Genomic DNA, 22,737 nt, shown 5'->3' with positions numbered 1-22,737 from the left:
CAGACTCCTGCAGAGAGAAGGTGGCCGCTAGCCAAGTATTGGTGGAGCACACTATAGAAATGCTGAAAATGCAATTCTGATGTCTGGACAGATCTGGTGGAGCACTCCAGTACAGTCCCCAGAGGGTCTCATAGATTGTCGTGGCTTGCTGCGCATCGTACAACCTGGCGCTACAAAGGTGGGAGGATTTGCGAGATGACAAGATGGAGGAGGTGCACATCTCCTCCAATGAAGAGGACCTTGAAGGTGATGAGTTTGAGGAAGCCAAGGCTGCAGGGGAAGAGGCCATAGCAGGACCAAACGAGGCAGGAGGGCGAGTGAGGCCCTCATTGCCACCAGATTCAACTGGGAGGATAAAGAGTTGTAGTGAGTATCTTCTTGGACAAGTGCCCTCCATCATGGGCCAGCATGAGCACCAGCATTGCAATTCCTCTCATTTCACCCATACACTTCAATATGAGGGTGAATAGTTACACATCAGGTTCACATTGTCCTGATCTTTTGAAGGATGATGAACCCTCGGCAACTTGCGCCCTTCCTGAGATGAGATGCTAACTGGAGGAGGGCATTCGGCATCAACAGTCTTCAAGCGTCTCTCCAGCATCCCAGTCGCAATGGCATCCTGCAAGACCCAGGAGATGTTGTTTGATGCTCAGTAGTCTTGCAGCTGTATTCCTTCAATGCCACAAGGCTCCTCAATGAGATCCATCTCAAGCAATGGAATATGCACACTGTGTAACATCGATGGTGAATCAGATAATTCACACTTGGACAAGGCAGTTGATGACATTCCGCTGCTGTGAATCCATTTAGAAATGACTCATTTGGCTGTGTTGCATTCTTCCAAATCACACTGACATCTGGCACTCAGTTCGGGATCCTGGGCTGCATTTATCCTCAGATTAATATGGATGCAGACCAACACTTAACATTAAGATTGAGACACCACAATATTGAGAATGGTGTGCAAAAGGGATACACACTATGTAGTACACTACATTGATGAGATGCCCATCATAGCGATATGTGTCATAAGTGGGGGAAGAGACCATGGTATTGCACCTGATTGACAGCAACACAACTCATCATAAAAAAGAGCTATACACAAGAGTAGATGTGAAATAGGTGTGATTCTATTTATATTTGTATACATTACAAACATGTTGTGAACACCCATGCCACCATTGTGATCCTAAATCTTTGAAATATTCCTAACCCTAACTCTACGTCTTAGTGCTTCCTCGGCATCCACAGTGGAGGTTGAGGCAACTAGCTTACTGTCCGCGCTCTGCTGTCTGTGATGACCTTGGTGAGCGTCCTCTGGAGGGCTGAGACCTGGAGAGCCCTGGCCTGCTTTGAGCATTCTGCTGCAAGGCAGGTGCACCCTCCTCGGCCTGTGGAGCTGCAGGTGATGGGGTCACAGGAAGAGGAGATTTGGATCGGCTGGAGAGTCCCAAAGTCACCTGGCTGAATGGCCCTGGGGTGTCCATCTGCTGGTCCTCCTCCCTATGGGTTCCCGAGGGCCCTGGCTGACTCTTTGAGGAGAAGGGGCAGCTGGAGTGAGATCTAGATGCCCCATCCCCCTCTTGCATAACCACTGATGGATGCCACCAAGGGCTACATAGCAATGGAGGACCAATGTCCTGGACCAAGATCTCCACGGATGCCGCCATTCTACCAGTACTAACCTCGGTGTGTAGCCATTACGGCGTTTTGACCTCAGACTGAAGGTGGGCAGACTCCTCCAGCGTACGTTGCAATCTGAGGAATGCACTTGCCATCCCTTCCTGATACTCCCTTGGCTGTCTCAGCAGCTCCAGCAACTGATTTAGGACTGAGTCCTGAGGCTTGTCATCTGGCTCAGACTTAGCAGAATCGTGGCCTGCAGCAGTCCTCTGAGTGCCGGTGACCACGAATGTCCCTGCTTCCTCCAGCTGTGAACCAGATTGTACGCTGTGCTCAACAGATCGTGATGCTAAGCCTGCTCTAGAACTAGGTCCCACCAAGGTATGTGTCTCTGCGCTGATGGAGGGTATGGGTGAGCACTTGTGATGGGTCTTCTATGGCGCTCTCCTTTGGTTCCTCAACTGAGGTGCCCTTGGGGCTGGAGATGGGCACTTTCCAGAGGTGCCTATGAGAGAAAGGAGAGATAGTGAGTACATGGCAGATGACTCTGAAACAGGGCAAAGCACTCACAGTATGGTAATCTGAGGGATGAGCTAGTATAGGATCTTCACTTGGGTGTACACCACCAACCTCACCATCTGCGCAGGCACAGTCAATGTCTTTTCCGGCCAGCTTGATGGCACAATTCTTGAATTCTGTGAGGACCTTGATGTTGGGCACTCTAGCCCTGGTCTGGGACCTCTCCCTTTCATTGTGCGTCAGCTTGTCCTGCATAAAGACAGATGGAGAGAGTGTGGGAAAGACACATGCCAGGGCAGATGATAAGTTTGCCTGGCATGTGTGGATGGTGAGGGGAGCCATGGACGGGATGAGGATGTGGGCCCCAGAGTAGGTGAGCCCAGACGGAGATGTGAGGGTGTATGAGAGAGTGAGCGGTGATGTCCCTTGAGCTGGTGGAGTGAGATGCCAGTGAATGTGCGATGGGCTTGTGAGTATGAGGGTTGAGAATTATGGCCTAAATTTTCCTTTGGGCGGGCGGGCGGAGCTGATGCTGACGTGGGCTGCACTGCCATTTTGCGTGGGTGGGTCAATTAAGGCCCGCCCAGCGCATTTCTGACTCCCGTGGAAAGCGGGAGTCTTAAGTTTGCGGCGGGCGTGTACAGACCGCCAGGTCCAATAGTGACTCAGCAGTCTGTATGAAAAAAGGTCTGGAAGCCTCCTTTAGGCTGTTCACTATGGCCAGCGGCAGGTGGCACCACAGGGGGTCTGCACAGCAGGCCAATATAGAGGGAAGATCAGAGGAGGAAGGCAGGCTGCAGGGTAGGCCAGCAGGTGCCAATGTGCCCCTCGCTTTTCCGATGACTGCTTTTCTGCCTTGTGGAGGAGGTGGCAACACAGCAGGGGGTGCTGTTTCCCCAGGATGGGAGGAGGAGGGCCCCCCACATGACGAAGCGTGCCTGGGAGGAAGTGGCAGAGGTGGTGAGCTCCCGTGACATTGTGCAGCGCACCTGGATCCAGTGCCGTAAGCGCTTCAATGATTTGTTGCGCTCTGGAAGGGTGTGTACCATGTTGATGTTGGGCATTTAACCAAACAGGTAGCCTTAGCCTTTGAGGCACCGCCCCCCCCGAAGTCTTAGTGTTGTGACTGCATTGGCTCATTGAATACCCATGACTTGGGCATTTGTCACACGCTGGGTGGTCAAGCAGATAGTGACCATGCTTACATTAGCCTCAGTGGTTCATGAGAAGATGGGTTCTCCCCGCACCATGTGTTGGTCTTAGTTGCACATGAGTAGTCCGGGAGATGCAGCTAGGCGCATATTCATAACTCCAACACGTCCTATTCATGGTGATGAGATGGTGGAAGGGGAGCCTCAAGGTCTTATGGCCAAGAGCCATCTGGTGCCCTCGTTGCACCTAGTTGCGCCTCCTTGCCATGGGAGCTAAGACCGTGTGTTTCTGAAAGTGATGGACGCCGAATCTGTCCAAGGTGGCTGTTGGGAGGCGGGGAGGGGGGTGGGGCTGGTTGGGAGCAGCCAGGAGGCACTGGAGGCCTCAGATGGACCACTGTGTTTGGGGTGCAGCATGCACGTGCAGAGTACATGAACAATTAACCTCAATGAATGGTCTTCTCTGTTTTGCAGGAGAAAAATGCGCATAATGCATATGAACGTTTGCGCACTGGAGGCGGCCAGGCCCAGCTCATAATATTGACCAGTTTTGAGCAGGAGGCCCTGGAGCTTGAAAGGCACCATGCACCCAGGTCCACAGGTATCGGTGAGGCTGGGGTGGAGCGGCCAGGTATTTGAGGTCCACAGTCCCATCCGCTCTGTCTTCCCGCCATCCAAAGCACTGATGATTGTTGGAATTGTTAATGTAGCAATACTGCTCATTCACAGACTGATAGAGTCAGAAATGTGGGTCATAGACAAAGGCCCCTCGGCCCTTTGAAGATGCGCATGTCTAGTACCTTCCAAAATCGCCTTATCCCATTTCTGACCGCTATCCCCATGGCTTTGTATGCCATGGTATCGCTACTGCACATCCAAATACTTATTAATTCTTAGGAGGGTTTTTGCCTCCACCACCCTTTCAGCCAGTGTATCCCACATTACCCTGTGCAAAAGTTCCTCATCACCCCACCTGTCAACCTCATGCCCCTTACCTTAAATAAATGCCACCAGGTTAGTCATCCCTCCGCCAAGGGGAAATGTTGCTTTGTGTCCACCCGATCTATGCTCCTCATAATGTTATGAAGCTCAATAATGTCACCCCTCAATCTCCTGTGCTCCATGGCAAGTTTCACCAGTGTATGCTATCTGTCCTCATAACTCCAACTCTCCAGGCCAGCATGCATCCTGGTCAGCGACCTCTGCACTCTCTCCTCTCCAATCACATTCCTCCCATGAAGTGCTGAACACAACTGAACACAGAAGTGTAGCTGTGACCTCGACAGCGTTTTCTGCACTTGCAACATGACCTCTCTGTTCCTACATTCTATTCCTCGGCTAATAAAGGCAAGCAAGGCTTTTACCTTGTTAAACGCCTTATGTACCTGTCTTGGTACCTTAACGGGCCTGACGACATGCCCAGCAAGGTCCCTCTCATCGTCCTTGCTTGCCACGGTCCTACCATTCCTCGTGTATTCCCGTACCTTGTTTGTCCTACCCAAGTGCATCACCTCACACTTATCCACATAACATTCCATTTGGCATCCCTAGGCCATCTGACCAGCCCGTCCTTATCCACCTGTAATATTTGGGCCTCCTCCTGACTATTTTCCACCCCACCAATGTTCGTCTCCTTAGGTTCTGGAAGGTTGAGTGCACTATGAGCCTGGGGGAAAGGGATGAAGTGTGTGCACGCTAACTGATCCACTGTCCTTGTTATTAATTTCGGCATCATCAGAGCATGGCCACCAGGAGGAATTGCAGATGCCCCCTCTCACACCTGAACTATCACCTGCATCACACCACTTCAGCGAGGCAGGCACCAGCGCAGAGACTAGCATATCGGTGGGAATTGTTACATCGGACATTGGCTAGTGTCCTGAGGCACAGCGGAAAGGGCACTTCACAATCGCTGGAGGAGATGGCACGGACAGAGAGTGCCGATGGTGCCAGTAGCCAGAGGACTGCAGGGGACCAGGCATATGCTGAGTCGGGCCGTGATGATGTGCCTCTGGAGATGTCCGCCATGCAGCAGCTGCTGGACAAGCGGCTGGATGCGTGGGAGCATCTGGCAGGGTTGCATGAGGGTGTGCTTCACTTGGTCTCTGTGGCGGAGGAATCCAGGCAGAGTGTCAGTGATGGCATGAACCTCAGGACAGAGCATCAGGTTTCCTCCATTGAGAGATTGGCGACTCTCATGGAGAGCGGCTTCCAACAGATTGATCAGCATCTGATTGGGTTATGCTCAGACCTGCAAGCCCTCACAGCACTAATGGCCACAGGTGGTCATTGGCAATGTGGGAGATGGTCTGGGCACCAAGTGTCCCAACTCGGTGCCCAGGGAGGTCCGAAGTGACCTGACAGTGCAGCAGCTGCCTGTCGTCTCTGCTGGTTCCTCTCAGGGCATTCCGGATGAGGGCAGCAGCTCCTCTGCCCCTCTGCCAGTGATCGTTGCATGCGTTGAGGCTGCGACAACTGGAGAAATTCCAGCTGTGAAACTGGCCACTCCCTCCCAGGCAGGGCCAGCACAGGTTCCACGGGCCAGAGGACGTCCGCCAAGGTCATCCAGGCCAACAGGACAGCAGAGTCAGCAGCCTGTCTCAGAAGCCACTCCGAGCGATGGGGCAGCACCAAGGCATAGCACCCAGAAACGTAAGCATAAGGCACGTTAGGCACACAGCGAGTTTCTCACTGGTGCTTTTGTGTTGGCCCTAGATTAGGGAATTATTATTTTTTGGAGTTGTAAAAACGTTTGGGATTCATTTTGTTGGACCATATGATGGATCAAAAGAAAATCCACATGTGTTACCATGGCTGAAGGTGGCTCCTTTGTGCTGCGTTTGTATGTTCACAAACTTGCAGAGTCAGCATCCTGTGATCACACTATCTGCACGTCCATGGAGTGGAAGCCCTTCCTGTTGACGAAGGCACTGGGCTCACCTGCTGGCGCCTTGATAGCCACATGTGTGCAGTCTATAGCATCCTGGACACGGGGGAAGCCTGCAGTGGCCGCGAAGCCTCTGGCTCGCTGTGCCTGACTTGCCTGGTCGCAGCGGAAGTGGATGAAGGTCAATGCACGCCTGAACAGAGCGTCTGTAACCTGCTTGACACAAGTGTGGACAGCTGATTGGGAGAGACTGCAAAGATCACCCACCGAGCCCTGGAAGAAGCCAGAGGCATAGAAGTTGAGGGCAGCTGTGACCTTCAGAACCTTTGGCATGGGGTATCCACCAATACAGTTAGGAGAGATCTCAGGGCCAATCATCTGACAGTTGACTGTCTCCCTTGACAGTCGGAGCCTCCTTTGGCACTGCACCTCAGCCATATTGAGGTAGCTGCATCGTCGCCTGTATACCCTGGCAGCAGTTAAGTGGTGTCTTCTGCAGCCCCTTCAGCCTTGGACTACCTCTTGGCCCAGTGTCCCTTGTGCCTGCGCCTGTACTCCTAAAGGTGGCTCCCCTGGAGGCTGATTGTGCACTCCTGACCTCCTCCTTATTCCAGCCCTCCCTTCCTCCTCAGGGGAGCTGCCTCCAGTGGACATGTCAGAACACATACCCAGGCTAAAGGGAGGCCTCTGGAAAGCTGCAGGCCCGATAAAGATTCCTGACTGAAGAGTGCTGAGCTGAAGGTTCAAAGTACACAGAAAGCTGCTGAAATTCGTTCTGAACTGCTACAGATCACACAGGCAAGTTTGACAACCTCACTGAGTCCTCATATCCTGAGACCAGGTTGACAACCCCACTGAGCCCTCATATCCTGCCCATGGATGAGTTTTATTAAAAAGTCGCTTACCCGCCTGCCCGTTGTACCCATGCGCCGAGCTGAAGATTGCATGGGCACCTGAAAATCGGCGTCAATTGCCGAGTTAAGGGCCTTAACTAGCCCTTTAATTAATGGCAGGCGCGTGTCGCACTTCATCGCACGCCCTCCCAACGAAATATTGCGATGGCGTGCGGTGACGTCGGGACGCTCACCCAACGTCGCCTCGTGTCATTTTACACACTGATGTGCAGGGCCCGCCCACTGCACATCACCCAGAAAATTCTGCCCTATGAGATGGTTGACTTACCCAAGCAGAATGGATGATATTCTCTCCAGCATTGGGTGACTGACCTCTTGTGGACTGCGTTAGCACTGACCAATGCTACTACCACCTCCCTAGCCAGATTGGTCACCTTGCTGGGCCTCCTGCAACCACAGCAGGATGAAGGGGATGGTGGCAGGCCTTGACTGCATCCAGCAGGTGCTCCAGTGAGGGGTCACTGAATTTTGGGGCTGCCATCCTCTTGAGTTTTGGGGCCATGTCTTCAGTGGAGCAGTCCTGGACTGCCAACATTGAGGAAGCTTTGCGTGCCTGCATTTTAAATATGGTGCCTGGGGTGAGGAAGCGGTGAGCTGGCGATGGATGGCGAATCATAGGCCACCCGATAGCAACACGGCATGCTTCATACGCACGCATAATTAATGAGCCAGGGAGCAGGTGATACGATGCGAAAACCCACCATTGAGGTCGGCCGGTAAAATGCAGTTTTTCACGTCCACTCCTGCAGTTAGTGCAATGGGGGGAAAATCCCACCCTTTATCTCTGCTAATATTAATTATCTTAAGTTCCTCTCTTATTAGCCCCTTGGTTAGCCACAATTTTTGGCACATAATTTGTGTTTTCTACTGTGAATGCAGACAAAGGGATGAAATTTTGCCACAGAGGCAGGAAACAGGGGCGGAGATGCACCCAACACAGTAGAAGGTAAATAACTGGAAGAGCTGCTTCAACAAGAAGGTGCCTTCTCAGCCACTTCTTAATAACTTTCATAAAAAAAAACACAAAAAACAGCCAGGCCAACACTGTGGGTGGGCATTCCCTCTTAGGAGTGGGTTTTGGTTTTAACCCTACCCAGGCAAGCAGGGAGGGCCTCTAGGCCTGCCAGGAGCACTGGCACCTTGGCCTAGCTGCCATCAAAGTCCACTTCCCAGTAGTTGATCTGTCCCTTGGCACGTCAGAAGAGTAGAGGCCAAGTTTAGGAGTCAGCCTCCTGAACTTAATTTTAATAAGGCTCTTATTGAGCCTAATTGGCTGCCCGCCTCATGGAGTCAGGCAGTTTGCTGGGCCCCAAATTTGTCTCCCAAAAATGGCCAGTGCTGGGAACAGCCATCTGCAACTGACACGCCAACCAGCGTCAGCAATCTTTTCCCCCCGCCACCCTCTGCATCTGTTCCCGATGTTGAGGAGCCCCAAAAATTCAGCCCAGAGTATTTAAGTAAAAGAAAAATTCTGCAGATGCTGGAAATCTGAAATAAAAACAGAAAGTGTTGGAAACACTCAGCAGATCTGGCCGCATCTATAGAGAGAGAAACAGAGTTAATGCTTCAAGTCAAATATGACTTCTTCAGAACTGAAGGTTTTTATGATGGGTTTTATGTCGTTGGGGAAGGCGTGGTGGTGTGGGGAGTAAAACAAAGGGAAGGTCTGGAATAGAATAGAGGGCAGGACAGATTAAGTGAAACCATATTATGAACAAAAGGCAAGGGGAGTAATAATGATTGTAACAAACAAAACATTTATCCAGAGTGAGTGTGAATAGCAAAATAATGAATAGCTCTGTCCAAAAGCAAAAACATGAAAAACAAGATTCAACCTGTTTCATGAATAAGGACAGCAATCTTCATCAGTGTCTGTCTCCGTGAGAAGCTTTATTGAACTCATCAGAAATGGCAGCTTACAGTGTTTGCCTCATGGCAGACTCACATGGCTACAGCAAGCTAGGTAATACGATTGGTAAGATTCCACTTTCAAAATGCCAAACATCTCCCATTTCATATTGAACAAAAGGTATAAACGTCCCCCTTTTCCTAGCGAACAAAACACATTTGCATACACAAGGCTGTGTGACTGTGAGTTATCCAAGTTACCCAATATACACCCACTGTTCTTATCCATTAATGACCATTTGTTCTACTAGTCGGTCACTGGGCATGCATTGCACACATAGTCTTTAAATCGTGCAGGTCTCTTAATGGCCTCATTCCCGTGGCCCTCGTTGCCTTAATAACTGTTGTTGTTGCATTAGGGTTATTGGGGACATGTAGACCTCCAGTATTGATAGTAGTTCTGTAATCAGTACAGCTGGTAAGGTCCCTGCTCCATGGCTGGCCGATTGCAGTGAAGGAACAGCTTCACTCCCAAGTTTACACATGGACGACTCCTGTTGACAGCATTGAGGGTTTGTGCCCTGACTGGCTCCTCATGTTTTTTCATGGCTCCATGTTGATCCTTCAAGGGGTCTTTCAAAGTCACAACTTCTTTGTGTGCCTTTTCTGCCTGCTGTTTTGCCTGGCTGTACATCTAGTTGAGTTTTTTTTTTGAGTTGCCAATTATGGAATTGTGGGTTGTTGCTTCTTCCTGGTACCTTAGTGTTGTCTCTGAAATTATTTTATTCTGATCTTGCACAGCATAGTTCATTGAAGGCTTCAGTTTATCATGCATTTTCAATGGTATATACTCAGCTGGAATCTTGCCCTTCAAATCTTCCAGTTCAGCTCTGATGTGTACATTTTCCTGTAGAACTGCTTCATTTACCTTCTGCTCATGCATTTCCTTGCACTTGTGGTTTCATTACATATTGTCTTCCTTGCTCTGGAATCTTTTATTTCCCCTTTTCTGTAAGCATGTTTAAGGTTATCAGTTCAAGCTTTAGACTTGCTTCAGCTGACATCAGCATCCATTGCGTCCAATGTATGAAATGGAAGTCCAGATTTTCCTTCTTACAATTGCATTGTGTTGTCAGACTAATTTGTCCTCTCGGTGTGAGTACCGTGCCATCATTTGGCCACAACCTTACTTTTGAGGGCTTCATTTTTGGACCGCCATGTTGAGCCACTTCGCACAGATCTGTGAAGGTCATTATGTTGCATAGAGCACCTGTATCTATTAGGCATTTCTTGTTTGCCTGATACTCTCCCTCTGCAGTCATCATGCTAATAGGCACAATCCACTTGTTGCCTATAGACATTACTGAACCAACCTGTTCATCTGTTGATATCTCTCCCGTGGCCATCTGCATAGGTTTGTTCTGTTTCTTTCTAGCCAAACACTTGTGTGTGAAATGATTCTACTTCTTGCAGTTAAAGCACTATATCCCCCATGCTACACAATCCTTCTTTTCCTATGCATGCTGTCTTCCGCAGTATTTGCATCCTGCCCTTTGTCTGTGATTGGTCCATTCTTTCAGCTTGGACTGTCTCTCAGCATAACGTATCTCCTGTTCTGCTCTGCCATACACATGATCCAGTTGATGTTTCACAACTTCAGCATTTTGACACACGTCTATCGCTTTCTTTAGCATCAGCTCCTCATCTTTCAGGAGGCTTGCTCTCACAGAGGGATGTTGCACGCCTAAGATGAATCTGTCTTTAATCAGATCATCATTTAGCTGTCCGAATTCACGTGATTCTGCCAGCTGCCTTATTGCCCACTTCGGCTCGTTTTCACTCTGAACTCTAGTGGTGAATATATAATGTTCATATGCAACATTCACTCTGGGTTCAAAATGTGCGTTCAAAATCTTGGCCGCCTGTTTTCTTTATTTGTCAGTTAGATTTATGGTGGTGTACACTTTGTAGCAGTCCCTCACCAGCAGTCTTAAAAGTGTGGCTACTCTTATCAGTTCCGGGTTTTTAATTAAGTCCGTTGCAATCTCATAGTTTTGCCACTGTAAATGGAAAAACTGTCAATTTTTCCACGTATCACCATTCATTTTGACTAGAGATGGAAGTGGAAAACTTACTGTAGCCATTTTTACTCACTCAGCAATTTACTTGCAGCCTTTGTTTGTGTTCCTTTTATCCTTTCGTGTCTGCTTTTCCTTTGTCCTTTTGTAGTAGCTATCTGCAGTTTTGAACTTTTCTGTGTGCCTTTCTTAGCTGCACCTTCCCTATAGCTGGTATTGTACTAGCTTGCAGCTTTTCTCTTTGTCCTTTTATTTCAGCAGCTTTTTTTTTGCAGATTGGAACCTTTCTGTGTTTCTGGGTTTTCAATGTCTTCTTTGGCACATTTCCAGGATTGAAAAATCAATTTTTTCTCCACTTTCTGATACTATGTTTCATGTATAAGGACAGCAGTCTTTATCAGTGCCTGTCTCTGTGAGAGGCTTGATTAGAAATGGCAGCCTACCATGCTTGCCTCATGGCAGAGTTACATGACTACAGCAAGCTAGGTAGTACACTTAGTAAGATTGCATTTTCAAAACCCCACACACGACCAACGGATGACAAATAAAATATTAAAATGGGAGAAAGAGTTTATGGTCTGATATTGTTGAGCTCACTGTAGGGTCCAGAGGCTGTAAAGTGCCTATTCTTGAAGCTTACGTTGAGCCTCACTGGAACAGTGTAGTAGATCAAGGGCAGAAACGTGAGTGTGAGAGAAGGTGATGAATTAAAAGGGTAAACAACTGGAAGCTTGGGGTCATGCTTGTGGACTGAGCAGAGATGTTCGACAAAGCAGTCACCCAATCTGCGTTTGGTCTGCCCAATGTGGAAGATATCACATTGTGAGTAGTGTATACAGTACAATAAATTGAAAGAAGTACAAGTAAATGGCTGCTTCACCTGGAAGCAATATTTGGGGGCTTGGACGGTGAGGAGATAGAGGGTAAAAAGGCGGAGTTACACTTCATGCGATTGCATGAGAAGGTGTCATGGGAAGGGGACAAGGTGTTAGGGGTGATAGAGGAATGGACCAGGGTGTCAGAGTGGGAATGGTCCCTTCAGAATGCTAACAGGGCATGGGGGGGGACGGGGGACGTCTGTTTAGCAGTGGCATCATGCTTGAGGTGGCAGAAATGGTGGAAGATGATCCTTTGAATGTGGAGGTGGGGTGGAAGGTGAGGGCATGGGGAACCCTATCATGGCTTCAGGAGGAATAGGAATGGGTGAGAGCATAAGTGCAGGAAATTGCCCAAAATATTTGTTCAACATTGCCATTTCCTCAGACCCCATGATAATTTCTCCTGTCTCTGCCTCCAAGTTTACTTTAGTCACTGTCCTCATTTTTATATACTTTTAAAAGATCTTATAATCCGTTTTTGCATTCCTGGCTAGTTTACTCTCATATTCTATATTTTCCCGTTTTACCAACAATTTGGTCATTATTTGCTGGTCTCTAAAGCTCACCCATTCCCAGGATTAGTACTTTTTTTGCATCATTATAGGCCTATTCTTTTAATCTAAATTATCCCAATAAGCCACAGATGGATCTTTCTCCCTGAGTTTTTGCTTTCTAATGGAATGTATTTTTGTTTAGCATTTTGAATTATTCCTTTAAATGTTCCCCACTGTTTAATTACTGCCATACCTTTTGATCTATTTACCCCATCAACCTTAGCCAGCTCTCTCCTCACACCTATGTACTTAGTTTTGTTTAAGTTTAAGATTCTTATTTAGGACCAGAGTATTTCGTTCTCAAACTTAACTTGGAATTCAATTGTCTTATGATCACTTTTTTCCAGGGTATCCCTTACTATGAGAGTGCTAATTTCAATATCAGATCTAAACTAGCTTTGTCCCTAGTTGGCTCCACAATGTATTATTCCAGGAAACTGTCGCAAAGACATTCTTCAAACTGATCTTCCAGACTACCTTTGCCCATTGGATTTATCTGGTCTACATGAAGATGAAGTCCCCCACAAGTGCTTTTTATGGCTTTCTATTAATTTTTTTTCAAAAGCAGCTGAGAGGTCACCTTCTTGATGAGGCACCCTCCCAGTTACTTACATCGTACTGCAGCTGGCTAACTTCTCTGAAGCTGGAAGGTCTCAGATTGGTCTTTCAGCTTTGAAAGCCCGCCTGCCTCTCTTAATTGGACAGGGAACCAGTCTCCGTGCCAATTAAGGGCTTAGGTATGTGGAAATTTTAAGTTTAATTAGTTGCCCCTCTCAGAGGTGGGTTTCTGACCTGAAAACAAACCTGGCTCCTGTTTCCTACCTCCTTGGTGACAGTTCAGCTCAAGGAGTGAGTTACCGGCTGGCATCTATCTAGCCAAGGGATTCAGATTGTGTCCATATTGAATAACAATGGATACCTAAGAATGAACTGCAAGTTGAAATCTAATTGAGGAGTTTGTGTGATTGACATAAAGATAAACTAATAAGCTGGAGCCAATTTCAAGCCATGATGAAACTAACTGCTCGCAGTCATTCCTGTAGATTTTGTGTGTCAGCCTGAATCATGCAACACACTGCATGCACAAACTGACCAGAATACTCTATGTTGTTTTTCCTGAATAGTTAGAAATTGTGATTCAATTACTATGTGCTGCAAATTGCTTTCAATTGCCTGAATACCAGAAACTATCCAAGTCAGAAGGGAGCAATTACTTTTTCTAGTACTTTGGCACTTCATAAAACAGCATAAGCCATCTCTGTTAATATGATACAGTTACAATTCACGAACCAAATAGAAGCTCATGATGTCATTACTTGTGGCCTATATGACTATAAATATAGGACATGAACCCAAGGGGTAGCTTCTATTTACCTCATATTACAGGTCAGTATTGATTTGTACTTTGCCACAGAATGCGAATACACCTTGCAACCAGCAGCAATAGCTTTATAAGGTTAGGAAGGACTCCTCTTCCAGTGAGAAGGCTCTAAATGCACAGGCCTGTGGTTGAAGGAATTGTGAGCTCCATCATACTCTCTTTGTTTTTCTGAAGTACTGCCGAGAAAGACTAAACGCAGACACATGACAAGAAAGTGGGTAGCACTTTCTGATTGCAACTCCTTCAGCAAGCATCCACCAGAGAGTGGAATTTGGGAAGCAATTGTGGAGTGTGATGCCCTTGATGTATTATTTTAAGTTGACTGTCTTGTATTCTGTTGCTGGTGGTAGGCGTGATAGTTTTCTTTCACAGTTTTCTTCAATTTCCCCTGCTATCTTATGATATAAGTCTCATTGCAAGGCACCCAGTCCTTTGTGAGTTTGGTGCACTCCGGATTCTGCATTGGAGGAATTTCATAGCTACCTATTTCTTAGGAAAAAATTTGTGACCCTTGCTTTTAATTGGATGGATATATCCCTTGACGTTTAGGGAGTTAGGCACGATTAGTGGAGTTGGGTTTAAGCGTTGTGTGGATGGGGTAATGGTTGTTATTCCGTGCCTTCTCTGCAAGACCTAGGGTGGAATTATCCCATATAGAGCCATAGAAAGTAGAAGCAGGAGTAGGTCAGTCAGCCCTTTGAACCTGCAACACTATTCAATATGATCATGGCTGATCCTTCATCTCAACACCACTCTCTCCCCGTCATACACCTTGATGCCTTTAGAATCTAGAAATCTATTTCCTTCTTAAATGTATTCAGTGACGTGGCCTCTACAACCCTTTGTTGGAGAGAATTCCACAGGTTCATCACCCTCTGTGTGCAGGCGTTTCTCTTCATCTAAGTCCTAAATGACCTACCCCGTATCCTGAGATTGTGAGCCCTTGTTAGACCATAAGACCATAAGGCATAGGAGCAGAAATTAGGCCATTCAGCCCATCGAGTCTGCTCCACCATTCAATCACGGCTGATAAGTTTCTCAACCTCATTCTCCCGCCTTCTCCCCGTAACCTTTGATCCCCTTACCAATCAAGAACCTATCTATCTCAGTCTTAAATACACTTAATGACCTGGCCTCCACAGCCTTCTGTGGCAATGAATTCCATAGATTCACCACTCTCTGGCTAAAGAAGTTTCTCCTCATCTCTGTTCTAAAAGGTCTTCCCTTTACTCTGAGGCTGTGCCCTCGGGTCCTAGTCTCTCCTACTAATGGAAACATCTTCCCCATGTCCACTCTATCCAGGCCTTTCAGTATTCTGTAAGTTTCAATCAGATCCCCTCATCCTTCTAAACTCCATCGAGTATAAACCCAGAGTCCTCAAACGTTCCTCAAATGTTAAGCCTTTCATTCCTGGGATCGTTCTCGTGAACCTCCTCTGGACCCTCTCCAGGGCCAGCACATCCTTCCTGAGATACGGGGCCCAAAATTGCTCACAATATTCTAAATGTGGTCTGACCAGAGCCTTATAAAGCCTCAGAAGCACATCCCTGTTTTTATATTCTAGTCCTCTCGAAATAAATGCCAACATTGCATTTGCCTTCCTAACTACCGACTCAACCTGCAAGTTAACCTTAAGAGAATCCTGGACTAGCACTCCCAAGTCCCTTTGCACTCCAGATTTCTGAATTCTCTCCCCATTTAGAAAATAATCCATGCCTCTATTCTTCCTACCAATGTGCATGACCTCACACTTCCCCACGTTGTATTCCATCTGCCACTCCTTTGCCCATTCTCCTAACCTGTCCAAATCCTTCTGCAGTCTCTCCACCTCCTCAATACTACCTGTCCCTCCACCTATCTTTGTATCATCTGCAGACTTAGCCAGGATGCCCTCAGTTCCTTCATCTAGATCATTAATGTATAAAGTGAAAAGTTGTGGTCCCAACACTGACCCCTGTGGAACTCCACTAGCCACCGGCCACCATCCTGAGAAGGACCCCCTTATCCCCACTCTCTGCCTCCTGCCAGACAGCCAATCTTCTATCCATGCTAGTACCTTGCCTCTAACACCATGGGCTCTTATCTTTCTGAGCAGCCTCCTGTGCGGCACCTTGTCAAAGGCCTTCTGGAAGTCCAAGTAGATAACATCCATGGCTCTCCTTTGTCTAACCTACTCATTACCTCCTCAAAGAATTCTAACAGATTTGTCAGGCGTGACCTCCCCTTGATGAAACCATGCTGACTTTGCCCTATTTTACCATGCACTTCCAAGTATTCTGAAATCTCATCCTTAATAATGGACTCTAAAATCTTACCAACGACCGAAGTCAGGCTAATCGGCCTGTAATTTCCCGTCTTTTGCCTCACTCGCTTCTTAAACAGGGGGGTTACATTCGCGATTTTCCAGTCCTCTGGGACCCTTACTGACTCCAGTGATTCCTGAAAGATCACCACTAATGCCTCCGCTATCTCTTCAACTATCTCCTTCAGAACTCTGGGGTGTAATCCATCTGGTCCAGGTGATTTATCCACCTTCAGACCTTTTAGTTTTCCTAGCACCTTCTCCTTGGTAATGGCCACCATACTCACCTCTGCCCCCCGACTCTCTTGAACTTTGGGGATGTTACTCGTGTCTTCCACCGTGAAGACTGGCGCAAAGTACCTATTCAGTTCCTCCACCATTTCTTTGTTCCCCACTACTACTTCGCCAGCGTCATTTTCCAGCGGCCCAATGTCCACTTTTGCCTCTCTCTTACCCTTTATATATCTAAAAAAAACTCTTGTAATCTTCTTTTATATTACTGGCTAGTTTACCCTCATATTTATTCCATGCCAATATATTACCCCCAATCCTTTGTGCTTTAATTTTGTACACTAATCTCTTATGTGGGACTTTATCAAAAGTTTTCTGAAAATTCAAATACACCACATCCACTGGTTCTCCCTTATTTATCCTGCTAGTTACATCCTCAAAAAACTCCAGTAGGTCTGTCAAACATGATTTCCCTTTCATAAATCCAAGTTGACTTTGTCTAATCCCATTGATATTTTCTAAGTGCCCTGTCATCACATCCTTTATAATACTCTAGCATTTTCCCTCCTACTGATGTTAGGCTAATCGGTCTGTAATTAATTGTTTTCTCCCTCCCTCCTTTTTAAATAGTGGGATTACATTTGTCACCCTCCAATCTGCCAGGACTCTTCCAGAATCTACAAAATTTTGGAAGATGACAATCAACACATCCATTATTTCCATGGCCACCTCCTTTAGTACCCTGGGATATCGACTGTCAGGCCCTAGGGATTTACCGGCTTTCAGTCCCATTAATTTCTCCAGCACTGTTCTTTTGGTAATACGAATTTCCTTCAATTCCTCCTTCTCACTAGACCTTTGGTTCCCCAGCATTTCTGGGAAATTATTTGTGTCTTCCTCTGTGAAGACAGAACCAAAGTAGTTGTTTAATTGCTTTGCCATTTCCTTGTTCTCTATTATAAATTCTCCCATTTCGCACTGTAAGGGACCTACATTTGTCTTCACCAATCTTTTTCTTCTTACATATTTATAGAAGCTTTGCACTAAGTGCAGTAGTTTGCGTGAAAAATTACATTTCATCTGTCGGCCGCATTGGCGGATTTTCGTGCCATGTCGTCCCCTTCCCAACCTTATTAATGCATTCACAGGAAACATCCCTGATCACTGGCGGGCGGGCTTGGATTTGCCCGCCACGACATGACCTCAGCACTTCCTTGCTCAAAGCACCATATTTAAAGTGCGCCGGAGCGCAGCCTACTTCATGTCTACTGACCGGGGCTGCTCCAGGCCACAGATGGCCCCAAATGCAAAGGTGATGGCAACCCTCTCTCTGGGGTGCCTAGTGGACACAGAGGAGGGCCTCTGCGAGCTCCTCTACCCCTGCTCTGGCCGCAGGTCAATCCGGCCTGGGAGGTGTTGGTCAGTGCCAACAGTGAACAGAGGAGATCAGCCATCCAGTGCAGGAAGCGGATGAGTGCTCTCATCTGTTCCGCCAGTGTAAGCCAACCACCTCATCACGCTCAACATATACTCCCAAACCCATCACACATCCATAGGGATCTCACATCTCAAGGGACAACACCATTAACTCTCACACACACCCTCACATCTCCATCACGCACATATCCTCTGGACCTCAAGTCCTCATCCAGTCCATGGCTCTGCTCACAACGCAAACAGTCCATGTGGTGCCAAGCTCACACTTTCTCCATCTGTCTTCATGCAGGAGAAGCTGGCTCACAACAGGACTTCGAGGCCCCAGACGGGGGGTGGAGTGGCCGACATTATGCCCTTCACTCACTTTGAGAGGAGTGTGCCATCGCGCTGACTGGTGAAGACGTGGACTGTGCCTGCAGTGACGGGGAGGCTGGTGGCAAAAACCAACGTGAGGATTCTGCACCACATCATCCCTCTCTCAACGCAACTGTGAGTGCTCTCTCTCCTATTTTTGACTCTGTTGCCATGTACTAATTATCTCTACTTTGATCCAAAGGGAGCTCTGCCAAGTGACCGACGCCCTCCACCAGCCAGTCCCTCAGCTCCATCCAGGTCCTCACCTAGCCAAGAGGAAACCTTCTCCATTGAAGAGCGGGAAATAAGCAGCCTAGAAGACCCGTCACAGTGCTTACCCACGCCCTCCACCAGCGCAGAGACACACACTTCAGTGGGACCTAGATCTAGAGCAGTCTCGGGTTCACAATCTGGTGGTCACTGCACGGACATGTGTCCTCAGCAGGAGGAGGTAGGTTCAGCCGAGCTCCCTGGCACTTGCAGGACTGCTGGGGAAGAGGCATCTGTGAGGTCTGAGTCAGATGACGAGCCTCGGGATTTGGCCTTCCAACACATAGTTGAAAGTAAGCAGAAGGTGGGGGAACACCACGCAGAGCTGTTGGAAACTCTCAACAGAGTGGCACGTGAGTCAGGGGAGTGAGTCTGCTTGCTCTCTGATGAAGTGGTGCCCACATGTGCACACATTGAGCTCTCCATGGGAAGGATGGCAGATGCCGTGGAGACCCTGGACCAGCAGAATGCAGAGATGCGTGCAGACCTGCGCTCCATCGTAGTAGCCATGGGTGAGTTCCTGCAGTGGCAAGGGAAGAGGGAAGCAGGGCACCTTGATGTCCCTCCAGGTGCTCCTTTCCCTCAAGGAGTCAGGTCGGGGCCCTCGGGCACCTGAAGGAAGGAGGAGCAGCAGCTGGACACCGCTAAGACATCTACTCAGGAATTTCAGAGGCTGTCCGCTCCCTCCGAGTCCCTTTTCCTTGTAACCCCCCTCAACCTCATCCTCTGATACCGTAGAGGGAGCAGCTGGCCCACAGCAGGACAGCCAAAGCAAGCCGGGGCCCTCAAGGCCTGGCATGTCCACAGGATGCACGCCAAAGTCATCAGAGGCAACAGGGCCAACCATTGCACAGGCTGTCTCCACCCCTGCTGCGATGTCAGGGCAGCACCTAGAAGTAATGGTAGGCCTATAAAAGTTAAGAAATTCTGATCACAAGTGGTTGTGCGGGTGAACACATTTTGTCACTTTATAATCTGAAAATATATTCACTTTCACTAAGTAATATGTAATGTTGCCTTTCAGCTTCATTTACAGGCTTTGTGAGTCCTCCCCCTGCAGACCCGCCACCCCCCAGCCCCTCAACTAGCAGTTCAGCTGCATGCAGCCAGACCACCAGTGATTCTGGAGGGGGAAGTGTGTGTGAGGGAGGGCCTTTCAGAGCCTCATGTAAGCACTCTCTCACACATGTGGGGCCTTCATCCATTACACTCATCTCATTGTCCTGAACATTTTCAATGCTGCCTGCTAGGGTTCTCTTTCAGTTGTCCATCTGAACTGACCTGCACCTCTGCTTACCCACTGATTACAATCCCATGCAGCACCTGTGCCTGTCCAACACGAGGCTACATTCACTTTCGATTTGAAAAACATGGTAGTAGTCAAGTTTCTCATAAGCTACCCCATCTTTTCCCCTCCCCCAGTCACCCATGTCCTTTTGCCCATCACAGTCGACACCTCGGGATCACCTTCCACCTCCCCGCCCTTACCCTATGGACCGAACTCTTCGCTTTCACATATGTCCAGGTGAACGTGCACGTTCCCTACCTTTGTGAAAATTCCACCCTGATCCACATTGACCTCCGCAACCCCCTCCTTCCCACTCCCAGGATCCATGTTAGCCTCCGTGTCCTCACCAATCACCGTCGCCACCCCTTCTCCTGGTACCAAGGCACTCCCACCCTTCCACCCTACAGGCTCCCTCTGCCCCCTCTCACACTCACCATTCCATCCTACCATGCCCACCGTAAGTTCGCATCCTAGGAGGCAGTCATTGACTCCACACTCCCTTGCATGTTCACCTGGAAATTCCATCACCCCCCTCCCCGACTTACTCCTTCCTCCACCATTACTCCTTTCTCCACCATTATTCCCTCCCCACTCCGAGCTCCCTGCTCTTCCCAGACACCATTCACCCTCCGAACTCCCCCTGGATACCTTTCCCCTTCTGAGCTCCCTCCCTTACACCTACCTCCCTACTTGCAGCATTCTCCCCGTTACACCCTCCTCCCCCTGTATTCCCACCTACCCCCATTCTCATCCTCTCCCTTCCCAACCTCATCCCCCCCCAACATCTTCACTCCTTTCCCAACCTTACTCTGTTCCTGACACCTTCGCTTCCCCCACCCCTGACCTCACCCCTCCCCATCCCCTGGTACACCTTCCTCTCCCACTCACACCTAGACTTTCCTTTGCTCCCCCCACACTTCACCGATCATCCATACCAGCCCATGGCGAAGTCTGTGAAGATTCGAAGTCTCAGCCAAGTCAAAGCTGCTGCGTGGAGACCTCCCACCTTCTGAGTGCTTCTACATGGTGGAGCCATGTGCATGAGGATCCACTCAGCATGCGATGCACATGTTCCTCCAGAGTCCGGTAGCTGCAGGGCTCCAGCATCTTCTTCTCCTCGGATGTCCGCGATATGAGCAAGGCCCTAAAGGGAAGTCCCTACTTCTGCATGTCATGCTTGTTCAGGCATGTTCTAGGCCGTGTGTTTTCCTGCTGGCATAATGCTAAATTGGATGTGGGGGGACAATTCCGGTTGAGCCTTACTTTGCACCCCATTGGTCGGTTGCAAATTGGGTTCACGCTGTCTTCCAGGACTCGCAAAGCCTGTAAGTTTACCATCTGCCATGGCGGCACCATTGGATGATCCCACTGTGATTTCATACTGGCGTGAAACTGATTTTTGCCCCTCTCACTGAATTCTCCAAACCCACCCGTCATGACGTCTGCCACCAACGGGAGCAGAAAATTCCGGCCCTCATCATTTAGTCATATTCCCTGCCCTTGCCAATGCCCTCTAAAAATGTATATTTAGAATATTTATCCATTTCCCTCCTATAAGCTATTATTGCTTCTAGCACATGTTCGAGTAAGATTTTTTGGACTAACATTTAACTTAACCTCAGCAGGTCTGACAGCATCTGTGGAGAGGAAGACAGAGTTAACGTTTCGAGTCCGTGTGACTCTTCATCAGAACTTCATCAGTTCTGATGAAGAGTCATACGCACTCGAAACGTTAACTCTGCCTTCCTCTCCACAGATGCTGTCAGACCTGCTGAGTTTTTCCAGCAATTTTTGTTTTTGTTTCAGATTTCCAGCATCCGCAGTATTTTGCTTTTGACTTAAACTCATTTACAGTCATGGGAGTCTCAATTCACAACCTGCTCAAGCTGCTTTCATTAAAGGTGCACAGCACATAGATTTGGTGCTCCCATTTCATTACTATGATTGTAGCAGGAGGCTGATTGAATGCCTCATTACAACCCACCTCTGCACTAAGCAGTGGGTTGACCAGCATTGTGCTAAGAACAAGTGGTCTTCTTAAAGGCAGTCTACCCATCTTAAAGTGAAGCTGCAGTTAATAATAATGCTGTAATTTAAAACACAGAAAATGGAATTCCAGGGCACAGAGAGGATTCCAAGGTGATAGATGAAATGCTGGAGACATTAGCGGTGGATGTGGGCAGAGAGGGAGTTGCCACTGTTCCACAGAGGGCTTTGAGATCCTCAAGGACCGTTCTCAGGCGGGAGTTGGAACAGGTGACCAGGGAGGACAATTCCCAATGTCTTAACCCAAGGGCTTTGGATGCAGTGCCACAAGACATCTAATGGCCTCAAGTTAGTTGTCAGGTCAGTGAATCTATCTTCAGGACATCTCCCACCCATCAAACCACCAATGTCTCATGCTTCTCAATGCACCACACCCCTATCACTCACCAGCACTGCTCCCTGGCACTCAACACATGCCTGATAACCATATTTTCCACCTTACCCTCACACACTTACCATTCCTGCAAGACTCCCACCCATGTCCCGCTGCCTTCACATATCTCTAGTTATTCAGTTATGGAAGGCACATCACCCAAAAATACTGTAACACAATTGCTGACATATTGCCTTCCCTCTTGTCGGCCAAGGTGTCATACAATAGAAGGGGACAGTGTAGAACTGGGATGGAAAGGATGCTTGCAAATCCTGAGCCCAGGATAATCATGGTGCTGGTTGTGACAGAGCCTCTCATCCCGTGGCACTGAGAACAATGGGGACAATGGTATTTTCCTGTCTTATGTCTCTTCTCAGCCCCCTGCTCACCCTCATCTTGTTATCTTGCACAATTAGCAGGCTGCTGATGGTGTGACACTGGACCTCATGCCTGTCATTCACCACCCTCCTCGCTCACACCAACATACTCTTGGTGATTTTCTGCCTTCAGACACCAAAGCACTGTTACCTGCACTGCTAACCCCAGGAGGAGGAAAGAGAGCAACAGCACAGTACAAATGAAGAGACCCTGTCACTTGAT

This window comes from Cetorhinus maximus, chromosome 11 (assembly GCF_964194155.1).
Source record: "Cetorhinus maximus chromosome 11, sCetMax3.hap1.1, whole genome shotgun sequence".
NCBI classification, from domain to species: Eukaryota; Metazoa; Chordata; class Chondrichthyes; order Lamniformes; family Cetorhinidae; genus Cetorhinus; species Cetorhinus maximus.
Note: the sequence above shows the minus strand (reverse complement) of the source record.